At 41.5% G+C, this 26,965-nt stretch overlaps 1 non-coding gene across 1 annotated transcript; it reads right to left on the reverse strand.

The window, feature by feature from the left end:
• Nucleotides 1-14,050: 14,050 nt before the first annotated feature.
• LOC112724207 (small nucleolar RNA R71) lies at nt 14,051-14,157 on the reverse strand. Its single transcript, XR_003163381.1, has one exon. It is a non-coding gene; the product is annotated as a small nucleolar RNA R71 (small nucleolar RNA).
• Between the last annotated feature and the right edge of the window lie 12,808 nt (nt 14,158-26,965).

Here is a 26,965-nt window from a genome sequence, read left to right on the forward strand (position 1 = left end):
AGGCTTCAGGAAATTAGTAGCCGACTTGAACATAAAGCACCAGTTCACCTCCGTCGAACATCCTCAAGCCAATGGGCAAGCCAAAGCTGCCAACAAAGTCATATTGGCTGGCTTGAAATGGAGACTGCAAGATGCGAAGGGAGCTTGGACTGAAGAACTTCCACAGGTCCTATGGGCATATCAAACTACGCCACATTCCACCATAAATGAATCACTGTTCCGATTAGCGTACGGAGTGGAGGCAATAATCCCAGTAGAGGTCGAGGAAGGGTCACCTAGAGTAGTCTACTATAATGAAGAAGCCAACTCTCAACATCAAAGAGAAGAACTCGACCTACTTCCGAAAATCCAAGAAAGAGCTCGGATCATGGAAGAAGCGCTAAAGCGCCGAATGGCTTCAAGATATAATCAAAAGGTAGTGCCAAGAGGTTTCGCGGAGAATGATCTCATCCTAATCCGAAATGATATTGGAACAACTCGACCCGGAGAAGGAAAGTTGGTAGCAAACTGGAAAGGACCCTACCGAGTCATAGAAGTACTTGGGAAGGGCTACTACAGACTGTCCGAACTCGAGGGATGAGAGCTTTCCCAGATCGTGGCACGCCTGCAACCTAAGAAGGTACTATAGCTAGAGAAGGTAAAAGATCTCATCATAGGATGCACTCTTTTTCCTGAAAAGGTTTTTTAGTGAAGCACCAAATTGAGATCCAAATATTATCCGACTTAAGAGGATGAAAAACTCCAACATGTATATATTTGCACTTTCTTTTAAATAAAATATATTTTAGATATTCTACAAATTCTCAAGACGCATTAATCTGAAGCATTCATCGTCCGATTATAAAGCAACAGATCGGCAGAAAGTGAAAAACAGATTCACTGCACGATCACGATAAAGACCAAAAAAGATGAAAATGTGATTCATCTAAAGGTCGACCAAAGAAAGACAGAAACCACCTTCTACAAATCAGCAAAGATGAACACAGAATAATGCAAGAAGTTATCGAAAGTGATTCGAAAAAAGAACCTGATGAGGTCTTATGGATTGCTAAATAATAACTTAAAGACTGGCCGACGTTGAGAAGTCAGACCAAGTCAACCCAAGTTATCAACAAATCCCTGGAAAGAGGTCTGGCCAACCCTATAAATGAGGAATTGCTAAACTTAGAAGAGATTGACATAAAGAAGTCAGTCTCCTATGAAAAACAAGTTATAAAAGTAATCCCTGAAAGAGACTTGACAAAGGTCCAAGAAAGAGGATTACAAAATAACATAGAAGAAATCGACATAAAGAAGTCGGTCTCCTACAACAAACAAGTTATAAAAGTAATCTCTGAAAGAGACCCGACAAATGTCCAAGAAAGAGGATTACAAAATAACTTAGAAGAGATCGACATAAAGAAGTCGGTCTCCTACAACAAATAAGTTATAAAAGTAATTCCTGAAAGAGACCTGACAAAGGTCCAAAAAAGAGGATTACAAAAATAACTTAGAAAAGGACGACGCAAAGAAGTCAGTCTCCTACAACAGACAAGTTATAAAAGTAGTCCCTGAAAGAGACCTAACAAAGGTCCAAAAAAGAGGACTACAAAAATAACTGGAAAGAGGACCAGCGTAAAGAAATCGGTTACGGATGGCCGGAAATAAATACAAGTAAGAGCCAGAAAACCGAAACACGAGTTGGATCCACACATCCGCAAAGGATCCAAGCTACAAACAATAAGTACAAAGCAATCCAAAGAGGCCAAGCAGCAAGGCTTCGGCATTCTCAAAACCCAGAAAGGTGCCAAAAACAAGTGCAAACAAGCATGATATAAAATGCAATATTATAAACAAGCTTCAAGATCAGGCCCAAAGCTTGAAAGCTACTTGTTATTTTTTCAAAATAAAAAGTTGCTAAACAAGCAACCAAAAGGGGTATCAACAGTCAGCGGAATATTTAAATTACAGAAATAAAGAGTTTAAAAAGCCCACAAGTCGGGCTATCTACACAAATATCCAAGAACAATTAGTTAAGATCGGGAGCCTTCTCGGTAGCATCAGTCTGGGGTGAAGGAGGGCGAGTTTGGAGAGGCACTGCATCCACCGTACCGTCGTCCCTATTTAGAATCTGACAATCAGGATCCAATTCTGGACGAGCAATCCCAGCAGGAGGAACTATAGAGGTCGACACTTTAGCAGCAGGCGCGGAGGGAGGTTCGACATCATCATCATCTTGGTCGTCGGGAACAATCTTACCATCCCTCACAATATTGTCCAAGCTAAAAAGAGTAAGATCAACCTCAGGAGCGAGAACTTGAACCTGCTCCTTCAAATTATCATAAGCAGCGTTTACACTACAGACAAGGTGACCTTGGAGCTCGGAATAGTCAACTCGGGCAGACTCCAACTCCTCCCTCAGACGTATCACCTCATGATAAGACGTGACATAACTATCTTTATGCCTCAACGCAGTGTCCTCGGCTAATCTCACAGAAGCCGCCAGAGCAAGAGAACTAGCCTTTTCGTGTTTTGCCTCCTCTATGAAGGCTTTGGTGGCATGGAGAGGAAGATTTTGAGCAGTTCGGTACAAGGCAGCTCCCATATGTGCCATTTTTACACTACTCCGAGTTATAAAGTCCAAATGACGAAGAAGTGATACATCATCCATAGGAAGGACACCGTATGGACCGATCTGCTGATCTACAAACTCGACCGCATCAAAATCAGGGGCATCAAGGTTGAAAGGCTCAAATTTTTTTTGTTTCTTGTTGGGAGGAGCACCAGAAGTAGCAGCGGAAGACTACGGAGGCTCGGCCAGGCGAACCCTAGGAGTGGGAATTACCCTCTTCGGGCCAGGAGAACTTGGCACAGGCGGCTTCACCGGAACTTGGGAAAATCCCTCTTCCGCCACCTTGGCCGAGATATTTTGAGCAGCTGCAGCCTTCTTTGCTTTCTTGTAGGCTTTTATAGAATCGTTGTTTTTCGACATCTCTGAAAATACAGAATTGACCACAGCAATGGGTTACAACCATAAAAAGAAGAAGTAAAATTAAAAAGCAAGTATATAAACAAGTCGGACAGTACCTAAAACAGTTCGAACCAAAGATGGGTCACTCAAAAACTTTTTTGTATAAAGATGGGGTGGTTTCCCCCCATAAATCTTCAAGAACAACTACAAAATCTCGTTCAACCTCGTCAAGCATCTCCCAGGTATAGCGAGACACTCTCACATTCTTTTGCCATTCTAGAGGAAAGGCAGGCTCATCATTTTCATCCAGAAAAAAGGGCGGGCCCCCTCAACAGCACGGACTCGGAAGAAATAATTCTTAAAATCTTTAAAAGACTCATCATACATGCCAAAAACTTTATGCCCTTGGGCCGACCTGAAAGAAACCCAGGAAGCTTTCTTTTTGGAAGACAATCCGGGCTTGGCAAAAACAAAAAGATAGAAAAAAAGAGTCTGAGAAGGTGTTATGCCTAACTCTTGGCAAAGCAGCTGAAAAATCTTGATAAAACCCCAAGAATTCGGATGAAGCTGGGATGGGGCAATATTACAAGACCACAACAAATCGGTTTTGAAAGCAGTAAAAGGAAAGGTAATGTCCAACTGGCTGAAGAAATATTCATAGGCATAGAAAAAGGGACGCTCCCGCTCGACCGAAGTAGGAAAACAAACCTTCTCATCAGAATCGGGCGCTACAAGCTCATAATCCCTCTCCCGGGCGCTACTATCATAAATTCTATGACGTTTCCTCAGCTCTACACAAAAATCAGCGTCCACCACAGAGACACACATCAAGACAAGGGAGTCCAGCCAATCAGACATCCCCTCGGGAACTTTAGAAGACATCTCTACAATGTTATTGCGAGAAAACATGAGGCCAACTAATCCTACAATAAGAAAAGAAAATGGGATTACCAAAAAAACATCTCGGACGAGGGGCAAAATAACTTGACTAGAAGAACAAACAGAAAAGGAAAACCCCAAGACTCAAACCAAAGTCCTGGGGCATCCTTTGGAGGCAGTAACAAAACAAGGTTTCAGGAAAAATCCACAGCTTACGTCCCGGCATCTCTCAAACAAGAAAAGAAGATTTCAAACAGCAAACAATTTCATAGGAGAAAGATAAAACATAAAAGATCATCAAAGCTACTATCTTTTTACAGTCTATCAGCAAAAAGCATCGCCAACATCAAACATGCCAAGCGAAAATCGTCAAAGGCGCAACATTTTTCAAAATCAAACAAAACCATCATTAAAACAGAAAACGGTGATAACATGCAAAGCCCTAAAAGCATCAAACAACAGGAAAGGCGAAAAGGATCATGCAAAAGATGAAAAAACTCCCAGAACACACATTACAACAGCAATCAGGCGCGGCAGAAGCAGAAAGATCCAAACTTTCTCCAAAATCAAAACTTTCTCAATATCATACAAGAAAATGACGTGGAAAAATGAAAGGAAGAAACACCAACCTGAACAAAGAAAGAAGCTTCGAAGGAGATTGAAGAGGGAAAAATGAAATCACCCAGAATCGCCAAATGATGCTGCAACGCGAGAAAAGTAAAATGCAGGTGAAAACAAAGGTGAGAAAGTAAAGGGAGAAGTTACGAAGAAAGACAAAGAAGAGAAACCATTTTTTGATTGCAAAAATTCAAAATAAAGCCAAGGGAAACGGGGCAATTAATATCAATTAATGAAGGTATTAAACCCTCGCACCTTCCCAAGAACAAAGCGCTGATATAAAAGTGCGCGCTCTTAGAGGAAGACGTTCTACATTCAAAAGAGGTTCTACAAAGAAAGGAATCGACAAAATGCTCGAGTTCGGCTTCACTAGAGAAAGATCGAAGTCAAGGACTCGACCTCAAAGCAGAAGACCGAGCTCAAGCAGGGGCACTGTTCACACCCTGGGTCGAGCTATCCAACCCGGGATGATCAGTAACAAAGCGACCGACCTCTTCAGGTCAGGCTATCCGACCTCTTCTCAAAAGAGGTCGGCCAAATCGACAGGAAAGCCCAGTAAAGAGCCCAAATAGAGGAACACGACCCAAATCCAAAGGCAGTCCAAGCCTATAGAGATAAGGGCGGTTCCCTTGAAGATAAGCTGACCTCAACTCAAAGATAAAGATAAGATAAGATAACTAACTTATCTTATCTAAAAAGGTCACTCCACACCATTATAAATACACTGGAGCACCCAGGTATAACTCACACTCTGATTCTACAATAAACCTGCTTAATACCTGTGCTAACTTAAGCATCGGAGTCTCTTGCAGGTACCCCCACCCTCCGGTAACCACGGATCTGAAGTGAAGCCAGTCCAACAAGTCAGACACAACAGCTCCGGCCATCACCAGCCAGCCGGACACGTCATCTCCGACCAGTACAGAAGATCTCATCCGAGATCGGCCTACAGTTTCAGGTAACCTTCGGAACAGTAAGGGATCCTCCACAAGTGGCATCTAGGAGAAGCTTATCTTAGGGGTTCATCCCTTGACAGAAATAGCTAATAAGGACCAACTCATCTATACGATAGTGGGGGCAAGCTTCCAACAGCTTCTTGAATCTCTCCCAGTACTCATAAAGAGTCTCCCCGTCTCGTTGCACAATGCAAGAGATCTCCTTTCACAGCTTGTCTGTCTTTTGTGGTGGGTAAAACTTTTCCAGAAATTCCTTACGCAACAAGTCCCAATCAGAAATCACATCTCCTGGTTGAGTATAAAACCATTCTTTCGCTTTTTCCTCCAAAGAGAAGGGGAAAGCGAACACCAAAAACTGCTACTTCATCTGCATCATGTCGTCTCGCAGTGGAGCATGCAACTTGAAAATCCTTAAGATGCTTAAGAGGATCTTCCCCAGGTAGTCCATTGTACTTGGGGAGCAAGTTGATTGTGTCGGTCTTAAGCTAAAATTTTGGATCCAATGCCGGATACCGGATTTGTATTGGTTGCAAGTTAATATCAGGAGCTCTGGCTTCACTTAAGGTGATTCTACGAGGTGGATCCGCCATGGTGTCATCACCTGAGTCACTTACAAAGAATTCAGCACTCTCACAGATGAATATAAAGTTTCCTCGTTGATTGATGAATGATGGTCACGGATTGATGGTGATAGTAAATTGGAGTGCTCTTTAAGCAAGCCTGATTCACTATTCACGAATGCTAGCCAACACCGAGCTTGCCTAATATGAGTTAAAGTTCTTTCTATTTCCGAATCAAAATGGGCCAAGCTCGGGTCTGGAAGCAATAGAAGCATGCAATTATGAAAAGCAAAACAAGAGTAGACAAATAAACATGAACCAACCTAACAATTAACAACTACTAAGACTAGCTAGATAGGAATAATATTTACAAACAAATACCAAGTAGCAAAAAAGAACCAAATATTCACACTATATACATATTCACAACAACCAAAATTTTAGCACTCATTGCACTTGAAGTGTTTCCCCGGCAACGGTGCCAAATTTGACAAAGGGCCGGATTCACCGTCGATCTAGGTTTTCACAAATTAGAATATTATCGTTGAAGGTATAGCCTAGAACAACGATCAATCCACCACGTCAAATGTATAATCTAAAGATATGTCATAATTTAAAACCAATTCAATTCTGGGAGTTTCAATTCCCGAGTTGTCTCCCAAGGACACTGTTCATACCCTGGGTCGAGGTGTTCGACCCAGGCTGAGTTGACCGACCTCTTCAGGACAGAACTACCAATCTCTTCTCAAAGAGTTCGGCTAAATCACAAGGAAAGCCCAGAAAAGGGCCCAAACAGAAGAACACGACCCAAGTCCAAAGGCAGCTCAAGCCTACAGAGAAAAGGGCGGTTCCCTTAAAGATAAAGATAAACTCCACTCAAAGATAAGATAAGATAACTATCTTATCTCCAGGAAAGATCATTCTACAACATTATAAATACACTGGAGCCCCAGGTATAACTAATACTCTGATTCTACTAAAAACCTGTTAAAAGCCCATGCTAACTTAAGCATCGGAGTCTCTTGCAGGTACCACCACCCTCCGTTGACGAAGGATTAGCAACACCCTCAGTCTAACAAGTCGGACGTGATAGCTCCGGCCACCACCCACAAGTCGGACACGTCAGTGCCGATCAGCACAGAAGATCTCATCCGAGATTGACCTACAGTTTCAGGTAACCCTCGAAATATTGTCGTCATTGCCGGGGACCTGGAAGTCATCCCATCACCATGACAGACAACCTTGACAACGACCACGCCTCAACCAAACAAAGACAAAACTTCGCCAAACACGAAAATCATGGAGGCCCTACAAGCTCAATAAGATCGCCTCAAACAGCTTGAAAAAGAGGCCGAACATCAACGGGAAGCTGAAAGAAACCTCCAGAAAGAAACTAGGCGACGCCGAGGGTTGGAGGATAAACTCCTAAAACTCGAAACTGACCTAAAAACCAAGACTACACAATCCAGTCATGAAGATAACCCCCGCAAAGATGAAGACCCATTCACTAAAGAGATCATGAAACCCAAAGTCCCAAAGAAGCTCCCGACATGACCCCATACGACGGCACATCAGATCCAAGCCATCATCTCAGTAATTTCAGAAGCAGAATGTACCTCACTAACGCATCGGATGCTATTCGATGCAAAGCCTTCCCAACAACCGTAACAAAAATAGCAATTAAGTGGTTCGATAGTCTGCCCCCGAGATCCATCACAAGTTTCGATAACCAAGCCAAGAAATTTCTTGCCAGATTCTCCATCCAGAAGGACAAAACCAAGCACGCCCCAAGTTTATTGGGGATTAAGCAAGGGGATCGGGAAAGTCTTCACAACTATATGGAAAGATTCAACAAAGCATTTAAAATTGTGAATACCATCAAATCTACGGACATCCCACCAACGAGTGCTTCGACTTGAAGAATGTCATAGAAAAATTGGTGAGAGAGGGGAGACTAGATCGGTACTTAGCCAGCAAAACAGGTGAGCCCAGAAAAAGAAGAAGAGACGAAGAAGTCAGACGAACTGAACGGCCACTTTGTACCCCAGAGAGACATGTCCACATGATACATGGAGGATTTACGGGAGGAGGAATCTCCAAATCATCTCGCAAAAGATACCTTAAAGAAGTATATCAAGTCGATGGAGGAGAAGACGCACCCGACCTCCCTACTATTACTTTCACTAAAGAGGACGCGGCTGGCATCATCTCGGGACATGACGATCCCATGGTCATCACTATCATATTGGCCAATGCTAACCTCCACCGCACACTGGTAGACCAAGGAAGCTTGGCTGATATATTGTTTAAAACCGCCTTCGACAAACTCGGCCTAGAGGAAAAAGAGCTCAAAGCATACCCGAACAACTTATTTGGACTAGGAGGCACTCCAATCCAACTATTTGGATACATCTCACTACACACAGCCTTTGGAAAAGGAAACCAGTCAAGGACACTCAACATAGACTACATCGTGGTCGACGTGAGTTCAGCTTACAATGCCTTAATAGGTCAGACAACGCTAAATCAACTCGCCGCAGTAGTCTCAACTCCACATCTATGCATGAAGTTCCCAACTACAAAGGGATCGCTACTATAAAAGGAGACCAGAAAATAGTGCACCGCTGTTACAACGAAAGTCTGAACCTCAGAGGTAAAGGAGAAGAAATCCACACCATCGAACTCGGGGGAATTCGAGGTCAGGAAGAACTTCGTCCACAACCTGAAGGTGAGATAGAAAAAGTCCAGATCAGAGATGTCCCAGATAAAACAACCAATATTGGCACAATCCTAAAAAGAGATGTAAAGGAGTCCCTGATAAAGTTCTTAAAAGATAACGTCGACCTCTTCGCATGGAAGGCCGCAGACATGCCTGGCATAGACCCCAAACTAATGTGCCATAAACTAGCAGTATATCCAGGATCTCGGCCAGTATAGCAGAGGCGTAGAAAGCTCAGACCGGCAAGATCCCAAGCTGTGGAAGAACAGGTACAAGATCTACTAGAGGCAGGATTCATAAGAGAAGTCAAGTACCCACTATGGCTAGCCAACGTCGTCCTGGTAAAGAAATCAAATGGGAAGTGGCGGATGTGCACCTACTACACCGATCTCAACAAAGCTTGCCCGAAAGATCCCTATCCACTCCCAAGTATCGACGCCCTAGTGGATGCCTCCTCCGGATACAAATACCTCTTGTTTATGGATGCTTATTCGGGATACAATCAAATCCTGATGTATCCACCTGATCAAGAAAAAACCTTATTCTTAACCCCAAAGGCAAACTACTGCTACGTCGTCATGCCATTTGGACTCAAAAACGCAGGAGCCACGTATCAAAGATTAATTAACAAGGTCTTCGCAGACCATATCAGGAAACTTATGGAGGTATATGTGGACGACATGTTAGTAAAAATACAAAGCGAGGAGTCATTACTGTCTGACCTCGCCCAAGTGTTCAATACCATAAGAAAGTATGGCATGTGACTTAACCCTGCGAAATGCACCTTTGCAGTAGAAGCTGGCAAATTCCTGGGTTTCATGCTCACACAAAGAGGAATAAAAGCAAACCCGGACAAGTGCCGGGCCATACTCGATATGACAAGCCCGAACTGTGTCAAAGAGGTGCAACAACTCAACGGGCGACTGGCAGCCTTGTTCAGATTTCTAGCCGGATCAGCCATAAGATCTCTCCCCTTCTACGCCACACTAAGGAAGGGAAAGAAGTTCGAATGGACACCTGAGTGTGAACAAGCCTTCTAGGAGTTTAAAAAATTCCTGGGACAACCACCCATTCTCACCTGACCACAAGAAGGAGAAGCACTTATACTATACCTTGCAGTAGGAAGACGGGCAATAGCTTCAGCACTAGTCAGGGAGGATGAAAGTGGACAACAACCTGTATACTTCATCAGCGAAGCACTACAAGGATCCGAGCTGAACTATCAAAAGATAGAGAAGTTCACCTACGCTCTCATACTAACTTCTCGACGACTCCGCTCATAATTTCAAGCTCACACCATCAAGGTTCGGACCAACTAACCCATGAAAAGCATTCTATAGAAAACAGATTTAGCAGGAAGAATCCTACAATGGGAAGTCGAGTTGTCTGAATTCGACCTTCAATATGAAGCTCGGATAGCCATAAAATCCCAATATCTGGCCAATTTCATCGCAGAGTATACTGACACCCCAGAAATCCTTACAAATTGGAATCTTTACGTGGACGGCTCTTTAAATAAAACTGGGAGTGGAGCAGGTGTGATAATAGAAAGCAATCAGGGAACCCAAATTAAACTCTCCCTGAAATTCGAGTTCCATGCTTCCAATAACCAGGCTGAGTACAAGGTGTTATTGGCTGGTTTGAAGCTGGCTAAAGAGGTGGGAGCCCAAAAACTTGTCATCTTCAGTGATTCACAGGTCCTCACCTTGCAAATAGCAGGGACCTACCAAGCTAAAGACCCTGCCAAGAAAAAGTACCTGGACAAAACCAGAGAACAACTCGGACAATTCAAGGAATATGAGATCTGACATATACCTCGGAAATAGAATGCCTGAGCTGACGCACTTTCAAAATTAGCCAGCACCAAACCAGGGGGCAATAATAGAAGCCTCATCCAGAAAAAACTGCAGAACCCGTCAATCTTGGAAGAAGAAAAAGTCCTAGCCATATCAAGACAGGATCAAAGATGGATGACTCCCATAATCAGCTACCTCAAATCAGAGATACTCCCTACAAATAAAAAGGAGGAAAAGAGGTTAAAGCGGGAGGCACAATATTACACCATCATAAACAACGTCCTATACAAGAGAGGGATTTCGACGCCCCTACAAAAATGTGTACCAACCTCTAACACAAAAGAGGTCTTGGAAGAGATACACAGTGGCACATGTGGCAATCATCTCGGAGCTTGAGCTCTTGCCAAGAAAGTACTCCGAGCTGGATTCTTTTGGCCAACTTTGCAAAAAAGAAGCCACTGAGTTCGTCAAGACATGTCCACCATGTCAAAAACATGCTAACTTCCACATCATCCCACCAGAGGAGCTCATCAGCATAACATCACCTTGGCCATTTGCAAAGTGGGGACTCGACCTCCTCGGGCCCTTCCCTCAAGGATCAGGACAGGTCAAGTTCCTCATCGTAGGGGTAGATTATTTTATAAAATGGATTGAAGCAGAGCCCCTAGCCAACGCCACTGCACAAAGAAGTAAAAAATTCTTATATAGAAACATTATCACAAGGTTTGGGGTTCCTTACTCCATTACCACGGACAATGGCACTCAATTTACAGACTCAGGCTTTAGAAAGTTGGTAGCCGACTTAAAAATAAAGCACAAATTCACATCCGTAGAACACCCACAAGCTAATGGACAAGCAGAAGCAGCTAACAAAGTCATATTGGCTGGGTTAAAACGGAGATTATAGGATGCAAAGGGAGCCTGGGCTGAAGAGCTCCCACAAGTCCTATGGGCATACTGGACAACTCCACATTCCACCACAAAGGAATTACCTTTCCGATTGGCTTACGGAATGGAGGCAATGATCTCGGTAGAAATCGAAGAAGGATCCTCCAGAACGATCTATTACAATGAAGAGGCCAACTCCCAACTCCAGAGGGAAGAGCTCGACCTCCTTCCAGAAATCCGAGAAAGAGCTCGGATCAAGGAAGAGGCATTAAAACGTCGAATGGCCTCAAGATACAATCGGAAGGTAGTACAGCGAAGCTTTGACAACAACGACCTCATCCTAATCCGAAATGATATTGGAACAAGTTTACCAGAAGAGGGAAAGCTAGCAGCTAACTGGAAAGGACCCTACCGAGTTACAGAGGTACTGGGAAAAGGCTACTACAAAGTGTCTGAACTCGAAGAGTGAGAACTACCAAGGTCATGGCACCCCTGCAACCTAAGAAGGTATTACAGTTAGGAAGTAATAAAAGATCTTAGGACAAGGCGCACTCTTTTTCCTGAAAAGGTTTTTTAACGAGGCGCTGATAAACCACTATTTTATGGTTTATATTGTGTTTAATTGTGTGGTTTTATCATGATCCTTACCCACTTATTCATTAAATTAGCATGAAATTATAATTCCTTCCTGAATTTATAACATGTTTGAAAACTTCTTCCTAGAGACTTTAATTATGTATTTTTAATTCTCCTTTATTCCATTCGATGCCGTGATCTGTGTGTTGAATGTTTCAGACTTTATAGGGCATGAATGAGTTGGAGATTGGAAAGGAAGCTAGCAAAAATGGAAGGAACACAAGAATTTGAGGAGATAACCAGCGAGAAGTGACGCGGCCGTATGGCTCACGCGGCAGCGCGGATTGGAAAAGCTCAGGCGACACGGTAGCATGGACGACGCGAACGCGTGGCAAGGAAAAGCGCGAATGACGCGTCCGCATGGATGACGCGATCGCGTGACATGTGCGATCTGCATAATCTGCAGACTTCGCTGGGGGTGATTTTGGACCTTATTTTGACCCAGTTTTTGGCCCGGAACAGCAGACTAGAGCCAGAGAATATGCAGAAACAAAGGAGAGCATTCATTCTACACAGTTGACAGTTTTAGATCTAGTTTTTCCTCCTCTAGTTTTTTCTCTCTAGGTTTTTAGAAATTTAATTTTCAATTGATCTTAGCATTGGAACATTGAGAAGAGTTCTTTTCCTCATCAAGACTTCGTCATTCTAGTTCGCTCTCTTAACTTGGTTTTATTCTTCCATGTTCTTTGCTTTGTTCAATTTTGTTATTTGAATATTTTCATGATTATTTCATACAAGGATTATTTCTCCCATTTTAATTTATTTTACATTCTAATAATCATGTCTTCTTTTAATTCCCTTTCATGTGTTATGGATTTATTATTTGCAATGAGTGAGTAGTTCCCTCACTTGATGGGGAGTTGATTGAAAGGAACTCTTGAGTTGGAAGGATTGAAAGAAAAATTGTAAGTGGGTTAACTGTTGGATTGTTATCTAATCACTAACACCAATCCCTTTGAACTAAGTGGGTTGCAACTTGTGAATAGATCTAGCATTCCAACTTGTTTGAATTTCCTTTACCTAGTAAGGGATAACTAAACAGAACAACCATTAATTATAAATTAATCTTGAAATCATCCCATCAATAATAGAGATTCCAACTAATCAACTCCCAGTCAAGGCTTTTATTCATATTATTTAAATTTCCTCTTTTTAATTTTCCCTCTACTTAACTCAACTTCTTGGAACATCTGATTAATAAAATAGCACACTTTTCTGCAACTTGTTGGGAGACGACCAGGGACTCCAACTCCCAGTAATTTTTAATTTAAACTCTCTGTGACATATTTCTAAATTGATAGGCAGATTTTCAGTGAGTTAAGAACTATACTTGCAACGTAATTATTTTAATAATTTCTAATTCACCAACTTCTGTGCCTCATCAATTTTTGGCGCCGTTGCCGGGGAGTAGCAATAGAGTGCTAAAGTTATTAATTAGAATTTGTTTATTTGTATTTTATTTTATTTTGCTACTATGAGCTGCATGTTTCTTCCGTCAAATGACGCGTTCACTTCCTGATCCGCGCTTGCTAATATTCAATCCAGAAATTGAAAGGACTATTTCACGAATAAGGCGAGAATAGCGTTGGTTAGTCTGCTCTGAGGGCGGATCTGAGAGTGAACTTGAGGAAGAAACCAGCCCCCATTCTACTGATTCGGTTGTTTTACGTGCAGAAGACATGGCAGCTAGGAGAGTTACCATCCAGGAGGAAGGAGCCCCTGATTTTACAATGCAACCGTTTCAAGCGCATCATCCAGCGGTAGCTACAGATTTTGAAATAAAGACCGCACTGCTAAATTTGCTGCCCAAGTTTCATGGCCTACCTGCTCAAGAGCCTATCAAGCACTTGAGAGATTTCCAGGCAGCCTGTTCTACTGTCAGGCGTGATGGTACTGATGAAACTTCAATTTTGCTGAAAGCTTTCCCGTTTTCTCTCGAGGGAAAAGCAAGAGAGTGGTTCTTCACTCAACCTCTGGCAAATGTATCCAACTGGGATACACTCAGAAAGGAGTTTTTGGAAAAATTCTTTCCATCTGAAGTTACTGATAAACTGAGGAAGGATATTTCCACAATTGTTCAGGATGACAATGAAACTCTCTTTGAATACTGGGAGCGCTTCAATAATCTTCTGGAAGCATGCCCCCACCACAGGATTGACAAGATAGTGTTACTTAGCTATATCACACAGGGCATGAGGCCCCAAGATAAGACCACATTGGAAAGTGCTAGCAATGGGTCTATGAAGAAGTACAAAACCACCGATGAGGCTTGGCAATTGATCAGTGATTTAGCTGAATCTACTAGGAACCACAGGCAAAAGAAAGGCCGTTCAAAAGCCGTTGCAGAAGTATCCTTTAATAGAGAGACTGCTGCTCTAGCTCAGAGTATATGCGAGATGACCAACTTGCTGAAGCAGATGCAATTGAATCAACAGCAAGCTCAGCAAGCTCCTCCACCACAGTAAAACCAACAACTAGTCCCGCAAAGAATTTGCGGAATCTGTGCTGATTACAGCCATTACACTGATGAATGCCCGCAGCTCCAACAAGAAGACAACATGGTGGCATCCACTCATAACTTCTATGACGCCCCAACCAAGGGTACAATCAAAGTGGAAATAATAACCATGGATGACAGGACAATTCTAACCAGAATTGGAGGGACAACAATAACAGAGGAGGCAGAGATAATCAGGAAAATTAGAGGTGGAATAATAACAACAACAGGCAGCAGAATCAACCTTACAGAGCACCTCACCTGAGGCAAAACCAAGGACCACAGAACAATCAACAGCAGACATCCCAATTTACTCATTCTTCTTTATCTCCTAATGAAGAGCTACTACAATCTTTTGAGCGAAGACAACAGAACATGGAAAATAACATGAATAATATTAACACCAGTCTGAATGGTCTCACCTCTACTTTGCAAGCTCTTATGTCACGGCTTGGATCAACGTAAAATTCCAGTAACCAACCTTCAAGCTCCATTGGAATCCCCTCTCAACCATTACCCAATCCAAAGGGAGGCATTAATTCCATCACCCTAAGGTCGGGAACCACACTGTAGGAGAGGAGTCAGGAGGAACCAAGCCCACCAGAACACACCTCAGCTGAAGAGGTAGTAAAAATAGAAGATGTTGAAGAGGAAGAGGACATACAGGACATAGCTGAAGAAGAAATAGCTCAACCACAGGAGGAAGCACCAAAAGGCGCAGATACTACAGAAAACACTACTCCCATTCTATTTCCACAACTTGCAAGGAAGCCTAGGAAGCAGCTGGAACCCGACCCCAAAATGGTAGAAATATTCAAAAAGGTTGAGGTAACTGTTCCTCTTTTTGATGTTATTACCTAAATATGCAAAGTTTCTAAAAGACTTATGTATCCATAAAGACAAAATTAATGAATTAGAAACTATTCCTTTAGGTAGTTCTATATCTGCTTTAATGGGAGGATTACCTGAAAAATGTAGTGATCCAGGTTCTTGTATAGTTAGCTGTACTATTGATGGTGTAGTAATTTATGATTGCATGTGTGATTTAGGAGCATGTGTCAGTATAATGCCTTTGTCTATATATGATATTTTGAGGCTCCCTCCCTTAAAAAGGTCGGCAGCTCGTTTTGTGTTAGCAGATAAAAGCATTATTACAGTGGCTGGAATTGCTGAAGATGTTTTGGTGAACATTAAAGGACTTACATTTCCCACTGATTTTTATATCTTGGAGATGCCCCATAATAATTCAGACAAGCCATCATCAATCCTACTTGGAAGACCATTCGTGAAGACATCAAAATTCAAATTGGATGCTTTTTCAGGAACATACTCCTTTGAAATAGATGGCCGCATAGTAATCTTCAATCTGAATGGAGTCATTGACAACCCCCTAGAAGATCGTTCTATCTTTTAGTGTGATATCATAGACAAAAGTGTAGCTGAAGTTCACAAGGAAGAGTTAGAAGAGAGGCACACTGGACAAGGTCCAAGTGTGGGAACCCTCTTGACTGACAATGAGGGCACTTCGTCATTTTCACAAGCTCCAGATAATCCAGAGCCTGCCCATGATCAAAAGTTAGAACTGAAACCCCTCCCTCCACATCTCAAATATGCCTATCTCGAAGATGAGCAGAGGTTTCCAGTTATCATTGCAAGGGAACTTACTTCTCAACAAGAAGAGCAGTTACTTGATGTGCTAAGAAAGCATAAGAAAGCAATTGGGTGGAGCTTGGCAGACATAGTAGGCATCAACCCTCAAGTATGTGAGCACAGAATATTCTTAGAAGAGGGAGTAAGACCTGTCCGTCAACCCCAAAGAAGATTGAATCCCACCATCTTGGAAGTTTTCAAAAAGAAAGTGACCAAACTATTGGAAGCAGGTATCATATATCCCATTTCAGACAGTGAATGGGTAAGCCCAGTACAAGTGGTGCCCAAGAAGTCTAGGGTCACTACAGTGAAGAATGAGCATGGAGAGCTCATAGCAACTAGAGTTCAGAATGCTTGGAGAGTCTGCATTGATTACAGGCGTCTCAACCAGGCTACCCATAAGGATCACTACCCACTTCCATTCATTGATCAAATGCTGGATCGTCTGTCAGGTAAATCACATTATTGCTTTTTAGATGGTTACACAGGTTATTTCCAGATCCATATAGCTCCTGAGGATCAGGAAAATACTACTTTTACATGTCCTTTTGGGACTTATGCTGATAAGAGAATGCCCTTTGGCTTGTGCAATGCACCAGCTACTTTCCAAAGGTGCATGATGAGTCTTTTCTCTGATCTTATTGAGGACTGTATGGAAGTTTTTATGGACGATTTTAGCGTTTATGGTGATTCTTTTAGCCTTTGCTTAGATGGATTATCTAGAGTATTAGATAGATGTGTTAATACAAACCTTGTATTAAATTTCGAAAAATGTCACTTTATGGTAAAACAAGGGATTATATTAGGACATGTGGTATCTAATAATGGCATTTCTGTAGACCCAGCAAAGGTGAATGTTATCTCTAGTCTACCTTATCCCTCTTCTGTGAGGGAAGTCCGTTCGTTCCTTGGCCATGCAGGTTTTTACAGGAGATTTATTAAGGACTTTAGTAAGGTCACACTTCCCTTATCCAGATTACTGCAGAAGGATATTGAGTTCGAGTTCAGTGAGGATTGCAAACAAGCATTTGATAAGCTGAAGACTGCTCTGACTCAAGCTCCAATTGTGAGAAGACCAGACTGGAGCCAGCCATTTGAAATCATGTACGATGCTTCCAACCGTACAGTAGGAGCAGCGCTGGCTCAGCGTGAAGGTAAGGATCCTTTCGTTATTGCTTATGCGTCTAAGACTTTAGACACTGCCCAGTCCAATTATACTACTACTGAAAAAGAACTTCTTGCTATTGTTTTTGCTCTGGATAAATTCCGAGCTTATTTACTTGGTACTAGAGTATTAGTGTATTCGGACCATGCAGCTTTAAAGTATTTATTAGCTAAAAAGGAATCCAAACCGAGACTCATACGTTGGATACTGCTATTACAAGAATTTGATTTAGAAATAAAGGATAGAAGTGGTAATCAGAATTTAGTGGCATATTAAGGATGATTTCTACTCCTATAGATGATAATTTTCCTTTTGATAACCTGCAAGCAGTATCTGAGGTAGTCCCTTGGTATGCACCTGTTGCTAATTATTTAGTTAGCCACACATTTCCTCCAAATTTCTCTAAGCATCAAAGAGACAAGCTGAAAAGCGAGTCTAAATATTATATATGGGATGACCCGTATTTATGGAGGTGTGGCGCTGATCAAGTAATTAGACGTTGTGTGCCTCAATCAGAATTCCAATCCATTTTAGAGGCCTGTCACTCATCTGAGAGTGGAGGACATTTTGGTCCTCAAAGGACAGCTAGAAAGATCATAGACTGTGGATTCTGGTGGCCTACCCTTTTTAGAGACGCTGCTGAGTTTTGTAAATCTTGTCTCCCATGCCAGAAATTTGGTAATATATCCAGGAGGGATGAGATGCCTCAACAAATTATGCTTTTCTGTGAAATTTTTTATGTTTGGGGCATTGACTTCATGGGATGATTTCCAAATTCTAATGGATATTTTTATATATTGTTAGCTGTGGATTATGTTTCCAAATGGGTGGAAGCAATTCCTACCCGCACTGATGATGCTAACACTGTTGTTTCCTTTGTGAGAAACCATATTATATGTCGCTTCGGATCACGACGAGAAATCGTGAGCGATCAAGGCACCCATTTTTGTAACAGGAGACTGACGAGATTAATGAAGAAGCATGGGATAATTCATAAAGTTGCAATAGCTTACCATCCCTAAACTAATGGGCAAGCTGAGGTGTTAAACAGAGAAATTAAGCGTATGTTGCAAAAGATAGTAAAGCCTCATAGAAAAGACTGGAGCACCAGGCTACAAGATGCACTCTGGGCATACAGAACAGCATACAAGACACCCATTGGGATGAGTCCTTTCCGCTTGGTTTATGAAAAAGCTTGTCATCTCCCAGTTGAAGTAGAACACAGAGCCTTTTGAGCAGTTAAGGAGTGCAACATGGGAATTGAGAAAGCCGGAGCTGAAAGGAAGTTGCAACTGCAGGAACTGGAGAGCCTTCGCCTAGAAGCTTATGAAAACTCCAGAATATACAAGGAAAAGATGAAGGCTGTACATGATCAAAACATCAAGAAGAAAGAGTTCCAACCTGGGGATTTAGTCCTCCTTTACAAATCTCGACTAAGGCTCATGCCAGGCAAGTTGAGATCAAGATGGGAAGGTCCATACAGAGTAGAGAAGGCCGAACCGTACGGAGTTTATCACCTAAGCCATCCTTCAAGCTCTGAACTTATTAAGGTTAATGGACAACGCGTGAAGCTATACCATGGCGAGAAGGTACAGAAAAACAAGGAGCTTGAGATCTTCCTCTTGGAAGATCCCCACATAGCAGAAGATTGAGCTAGTAGAGCGTCCAACTTACGGACGTTAAAGCAAAGTGCTAGGTGGGAGACAACCCGCCATGGTATGATCGTTCCTTTCTTTATTTTTAGTTTTTTCCTATTCAATAAGTCTTCTCTTTCTTAGTACTTTCATGCATCTGCATTTACATGTTTTTACTTTAATTAAAAAAAAATTTCGCCTACGCGACGCAATCGCATCAGCGACGCGTCCGCGTCACAGGGAGAATAAAGAAAAATAAAAATGAACAGAAAGTCACGCTGGAGTGTGGCTCGAGGCGTGCCAATGGCACAAATCAACCCACGCGACCGCGTCGCTAACGCGTTCGCGTCGCATGGGAATCATGGCCTCCCACGCGACCGCGTGCCCCACGTGTAACGACCCAACTCCCAGTATGCCATGGTCATACAAGAAGCTAAGTGTTACTAACTTATCCTTCCTAATTATTATTATTATTTAGTATATGAGCCTTTTCCTTGTTAGAGCGATGCCAATTTTACAAGTAACTTTTTTTTTTTATCTGCGGATGGTCAGGTGAAATAAACAAGCATACATTGAGAGTAATAGAATAGCGGCATAAAGAAACATAGAAATACAACTGATAATATACATCATGTACACTATAACAAAACATGTAGCGTTTACATAAGATCAAGTTAGTTTACATCCTCGTCATCCTACGTAGCTAATATTTACACGACACTCCCAGGGCCTGGTCCATACAAAAAGCCACTAAGCTGGCGCCCAGGCAAGCCTAACCACTATATAGATCCTAGCTCTCGGGTGTACTAACACAAGTGAGAGACTAACTATCAGATAATGTCAGACTAGAGTGTCATCAAATAAATGCCCCTTCCGCAGTCAAACTATATCTACACGTGGCCGTTCGGAGAATCGCCGTGAGGCTCGTCCATCTCCTCATCCTGCTCTATCTCTATCTCAGGATCCTCCTCCTCCTCATCGTCCGCAGCTACAGCTATACCCTCAGATCCACCAGAAACACTGCTGTCACTATGTACAAAACCATTCGCGAGCACAGGTCCGTTCGCGTTTATAGGAGCCACTCCACCGTCCGGTAGTGCCGGCTCATCAGGCTGTGGCAAGTCGGGGATCGGCTCAGGGGGAAAATCCCATTCTGGTGGTATCACAAGTACGTAGTCACCAGCTAACTCAGGCTCATCAGGAATGATATGCTCAGGTACCGCCTCATTCAAAGGTTGAGCTGGTATAGGGTGCTCAAGATCATCAGGAAAAGGATGTCCAGGTGCGTCAGGATGTAACCAGGATAAGGGAAAGTCGTAAGGAGCATCAGGGTCAAAATGCAGGCTAGACAGAGGATGTTGAAGAGCTCGATTAGGTAACGCATATCGTCTAATACGAGGCTCTAATCCCATGATGAAGTAACTATGATGTACCGGATCCTCGTAGACGTAAGGGTCCTCGAACTCATAGAAGATCATGCCCGTCTCCATCTGAGGGGGAGGAAGGGATAGAAGGGGTAAGAACTGGGGAGTTCTTAGTAGGGTCGGGGTTGTTTGTTACGTTCATTTATTCTTTTTCGATTAGCAGATAGATAATAGAATACAGTAATATAGTAAACAGAGGTTAAAAATAGATAGAAAAACAAAGAACAGAACACAAGCAGAAGAATACAAGAAGATAAAGCATAGACATAGCACTCGAACAAACAAACATAAAGAAATAGATCACACACAAAAAAGAATGCAACAGAGAGTGATGCGCAGACAAGAATGATGCATGTCTAGCCCTAGTACAGGCCATGAGCTCATGTGTCGGTTGGCTGCCCACAATCCTGACATTTATCCGGTCACGAGTAATCCCGATTTCCCGAATACGATTTTCCATTCCTAAATAAATGCGCATATAATAATAGCCGCTCATTTGAGACAGCCTCTGCTTACCGCAGAAAAATATATATATACTCTGCTCTGCTTTGGGGAAGCGGAAAATAGCTGTAGGTGACTTAGTTTCCCTACAGAAGCTCTGGGTTGCATTAAGCAACTAATATATATTAAATATAACTCTGGGTTGCATCAAGCAACTAATATATATATATAGCTCTGGGTTGCATCAAGCAACTAATATATATAAATATCTCTTTATTATAATACTCTTCTCTTTATATCTCTTTACTCTGTTCTGGTTTCTCTTTTCTCTGTATCTCTTTACTCTGTTTTAATTACTATGTTCTCTGTATCTCTTTTCTCTTCTCTGATTACTCTTTTCATCTATATCTATATTACTCTTTTTCTCTTTATCTCTTTACTTTACTATGGTTACTCTGTTTTCTGTGTTTCTCTACTCTGCTCCGATTTCTCTGTTTAACGTATGTATTTAAAGCTTATGTAAATTTCGGTATGAACAGTTAGCCTATCCCAAGTATAGGTTCATTAAGTCTATACTGAAACAGTTTAACTTTTCATATAATACCTAACCCTATTCGCAATTCCAGGACTAACTATGTTGCCCTAGTTCGTTCACTAGTCTCTGTCTGTTTTTCTGTCATTAAAACTTTACAAACTTTTTCTTCGATTTTTATCTTTTCTTCAACTTTTTATCTTTTATTTATCTTTGCCTCACTAATATGTTTTTACCACTCCCTAAGTGTTTTATGAAGGTAATTATGAGATTCTGCGCTTAAAGTTGTCTTTCTAAAGCTTTTACAGAAAACTGCCTTGTCCGCATTATTTTATTATTTTTATTAAAATATTATTTTTAATTAAATATTATTATTTAATATTTTATTATTTTTTTATTATTTTTTTTTTGAAATAAATAGCTCAACACACAAGGCGGAGCGTACAGAGTTCAGAAAGCAATAAGTACAACTAAAATGAAAACTACTACCTACTGAAGCATGTAACGCAACCCCTAGTCATCTTCGGCATTGCCATCAACTACCAAAGGATGCACCACCAATCCACTCATCAGAAAGCACAAAGGACCTATTAGTGATTTCCTGTATTCCTGATCCTTTATTCTGGAACACCCGATTATTTCTTTCCAGCCGAATAGCCCAGATTACAGCAAAGAATCCAATCAACCACCTCTTTCTCTCATCCTTTCGTGGTGTAGCAGTCGTCCAGCTCTCAAAATGTTGCTTTAGTGTACCTGGTATGGACCATTGTCGTCCAAGAGCATAAAGCCACGCACCCCACACCTGCCATGTGACCTCACACCCAAGGAACAGATGAAAAGCAGACTCATTAGACTTACAGCATAGAGCACATAAATTATCAAGCCGGTTAAGAACCCCTAATCTGCATAGTCGTTCTTTGGTATTCACCCTCTCAATCAGAACAAACCAAGAAAATAATTCGACCCTTGGTGGGACGAAACCCCTCCAAATAGCACTAGTAAAGCTATAGCTTGTTACTTCCTCCGGAAGGACTGCCTCCTGCATTACCTGGACAAAGGATTTAGTAGAGAAAATACCAGTTCTATCAAATTTCCAAACCACCCTATCCTCTCTCTCTGTTACTAGCTTAGCTGAACGTAGTCTCTCATGGAGTTGGTTCAAAAGTTCCAGCTCCCATTGGAACAGCTGTCGCCTCCACTGAAAGCTCCATATCCACTCTAACCCATCACAAAACCCACAGTCACCTATAACAGATCCTTTAAGGTCTGAAGCCGAGAAGAGTCTAGGGAACACCTCTTTCAAGACACCACCATTTAGCCAGTCATCTTCCCAGAACCTGATCGTCCTACCGTTTCCCACTTCCATTGACAAGCCTCTAATCATCTGCTCTCTGATTTGCGGCTCTCGAATTTGTAGCTGACAAATGTCTCTCCACGGACCCCCTCTTGAAGGAACAGGTTGACCATGTAGCATCTCATACGGATTCATACTATTACAAGAGCACACTACTTTCTTCCATAAGGGACAGTCCTCTTTCGAGAACCTCCACCACCATTTGAACAAAAGAGCTGTATTGCGAACCACAGCATCTCCCACTCCCAACCTACCTGCCTTTTTAGGGACCATCACTACATCCCATCTCACTAGTGGAATCCCGCTCCTCCCATCCTCTTTACTTCACAAGAATCGTCTTTGGAGGGAAATCAATTCCTCTGCTACTGCCTTTGGCATCTTGTACAAACTGAGGTAGTACACAGGCAGGCTATTAAGAACCGATTTAATAAGCACCAACTTACCCGATTTATTAAGTGTTTTTGCTTGCCATAGACTCAGCTTCTCTTCCACCTTATCAATCACTGGTTTCCACGTCTTAACAAGCCTCGGATTTGCTCCCAAATTTTCAAAAATTAACTTACTTTTACTTTTAACCTTTAAAATTCACTTTTTACCACCCGTAACTTTTAATATTTCTACTTTTACCACCCTAACTTTCAGAAATTACCAGACAACCCCTTAAACACCAAAAATTTTACTTCCTTTCCCTTTTTAAGATCTAAGGCCTGTTCTTCATTGTTCTTCATCACACTCAAAGTGTTCTTCATGTTCTTCATAAATTCTTCAGATTCTTTCTCTGTTTTTACCCGTTTTTCAGTCTTTTTGGCAACCGATTTTTACTATAATTCATAATAAATTAGCAGCCACTAAAACCCCATCTTTTCTACATGATTTTAACACAAATTGAACCTCAATTTAAGCTTAGGGTTTCGTTTTTCCAGCTGCCCAAGAACATGAACTTTAAAGCTTGAATTTCATCAAATTTCATCAAAATTTCACCAAATTTTCACCAAGAATCAATCATATATGCAACCAATTTTTAGCACAGCCAATTTATACAACATTCACACAACTCAAACACAAATAATCAAGGTTAATTTCGTGACACCCTACCTGGTTTTGCTGCTCTTAATTCAATCAAACTTTTAGGTGGTCCTTAAGCACTTTTTCCTCCTAAATCACATCAAGAAAACACATATTTAAGCATGTTTTCTTGAAACCGAATCAAAAGAGAGATGGTGCAGCCAACTCACCTTGATCCCAGCCTTGATAAGTCATATGATCATGTAGAGAAAGAAGAGAGGATCATTTTGGTCGGATTGGAATTTTGATTTGAGTTTTAGTTCAGCAGAAATCAAGCTTTGAAGATTTGGAACTAAGAACTTTTCTCTCTTTTTCTCTCTACCTATTTTCGGCCACAAAGTGAAAATGAACCAGCCTTGGGGGTTTTGGGAGTGTAGGGTGAGTTGTGATTGGTTGGCTTGGAGGTGGATTAAAATAATATTAAAATATCTCAGGTGTATAACTACTAAAACTAGATGTATCGAAACACTTGCCAAAACATCTCTAAAAATTATTTTCTGAGCTACTAGCATAAATGACACTAGTAACATATTTATTATGAGAATAAAACATGAATAATAAGGCCTTAGCATTGCTAAAGTCATCAGAGAGTGCTGGTGCTAAGCTGTACCAGTAAATTGTGAACCCGGTTAAACCGGTTTTCTATTTTTAACTAAAACTGATCAGGTAACCTTATAATATCATTCAAGAAGCTTCTAATACTAATATAATGATAATATCATCCTATTATCTCTCTTCCCTCATAAAGCGGGTCCGGTTTGTCAAACTAAGACTATTTACGAAAAACCGAATCAAAACTCCTAACCGATATGGTTCAAAAACTAGGTTCTTCGCGACCGCGTTATCGAGCTTGTGTCGGAAAAAGTTCTAACTTAAAGATGACATAATGACAATGAGGATTGAGATACTCGATGATATATCAAAGGTTTTCCCCTTACTGATCTTCCGGAGAAATTCGTACTTTTAGAAAAGATCTCGCGTACTCGAAAATCGGGGTTGTTACATTCTACCCTCCTAACAGAAAATTTTGCCCTCAAAATTTTAGTTACATGAGAATAGATGCGGGTAATCAGCTTTCATCTTATCTTCCAGTTCCCAACTGTGCTCTTCTTTTCCTCTTTGTCCCCAAGCTACTTTGACTAAGCGAACAGTCTTGCCTCTCAGCTGCTTATCACTTCTTTCTACGATCTGAACTGGTGATGCTTGATATGTCAAATCATTTCGTAAATGTACTGTCTCTGGTTGTAAAATGTCACTCTCATCGGGAATATATTTCTTAAGTTGCGAGACGTGAAAAACATCATGAAGGTTTGACAGATATGGAGGAAGGGCTACTTGATAAGCTACTAGACCGACTCTTTTAAGTATTTGGAAAGGTCCTATGTATCGAGGGTTAAGCTTTTTAGTCTTAAGGGCTCTACCTATTCCAGTAGTCGGGGTTACTTTAAGAAAAACATGGTCTCCCTCACTAAACTCTAAGGGTCTACGTCTATTATCGGCATAGCTCTTTTGACGGCTCTGTGCTGTCTGGATCTTCTGGCGGATCCCCTTTATCTTCTCAGTAGTTTCTTGCACTAAGTCTGGACCTAAGACACTAGCTTCTCCGTCGTCATTCCAACACAATGGTGTCTGACATCTCCTTCCGTAGAGAGCTTCATATGGTGCCATCCCGATACTTTGTTGGTAACTGTTGTTGTAGACGAACTCGACCAATGGCAAATACCTATCCCAACTACCTTGGTTATCCATCACACAAGATCTTAGCATGTCTTCCAATGTCTGGATTGTCCGCTTTGATTGTCCGTCTATCTGAGGATGGTATGCTATACTCATATGTAATTCTGTTCCCAATGCTTTCTGGAAAGCTCCCCAGAATCTGGAAGTAAACCTCAGATCTCGATCTGAAACAATTGACGAAGGTATTCCGTGCAATCGTACGATTTCTTGAATATATATCCGTGCCAGCCTTTCTAATGTATAGTCAACTCGAATCGAAAGGAAGTGCGCTGATTTTGTCAACCTGTCCATGACGAGTATTTTGGTGAAAAATAAATTTCTCCCAAAACACACAAATCTAACCGGCAAGTGCACCGGGTTGCATCAAGTAATAAAAACTCACGGGAGTGAGGTCGATCCCACAGGGATTGATGGATCAAGCAATTTTAGTGGGTGATTAGTTTAGTCAAGCTAACATTTAGTGGTTGGGTGAAATTTTGAGAGCAGAATGTAAAATGCAGAGAATTTAAAGTTGCAGAAAATAAATGTGCAGAAACTTAAAGTGCAAGAAAAGTAAATTGCAGAAACTTAAATTGCAAGAAATGTAAATTGCATTAAATGTAAAGGGAATTGGGAATTGGATTTGCAGAAATTAAACAAGGAAAAGTTAAATTGCAACAAGCAGAGAAGTAAAAGATGGATTTGATTGATTCGGAACCAAAACAGAAATGTAAATAAACATGAAAAGCAATAAATAGAGAATGTAAAATTGGAATTAAGATCTCAGGACCCAAGAGACTGGATAACCAAGTCTAGATCTCAATGCCTTCCTAGATCCAACAAGAACAATTGCAAGAGAAATTAAAGAAAAGTAAATTGCAGAAGCCAAGAGAAGGTGAAGTAGTAAACAGGAATGGAAATTCAATTGTGCAGAGAAAGTAAACAAGAAAATTCTCAAGGTGAGATTGAAATAGAATTTCTTCAATTCTCAACCCAAGATTCAAAACAAAATTGAAAACTAAGAGAGAGCTCTCAAATCCTAATGCTCCCTAGTGGAGCCAGCCTCCTCACAAATATGAAAATGATGCCTTATATAGGCTTTACAAAATGGAAATGAAAATGAAATTAAAAACAAATTACAATTAAATGAAATTCCTATTTTATCTATTTCTTGTGCCTTTGAGTGATGATCATGGGCCTTTGCTCTTGGTGGAATTGGGTTGAAAGAGGCCTTGGTTGATTGCTCTTGGAGTTTGAGGAGGAACCGAAGTGAACCAAATGAACCGGGTTGGAGTTTTGCAAAAGTTGGACCAAAAGTTGGAGCTAAAGTTAGGGGTCTAACTTTGGCTCCAACTTTTCATAGCAGCCCACAAAACTTGCTGGTATGAACGTTGGTGCCAACGTTAGGGGTCTAACTTTGACCCTAACGTTGGCCTCCCTTATGCACATTTATGGCGCCAACTTTGTCCTCTTGTCATGTTGCCA

Source organism: Arachis hypogaea, chromosome 11 (assembly GCF_003086295.3).
Source record: "Arachis hypogaea cultivar Tifrunner chromosome 11, arahy.Tifrunner.gnm2.J5K5, whole genome shotgun sequence".
Classification (NCBI taxonomy): Eukaryota; Viridiplantae; Streptophyta; class Magnoliopsida; order Fabales; family Fabaceae; genus Arachis; species Arachis hypogaea.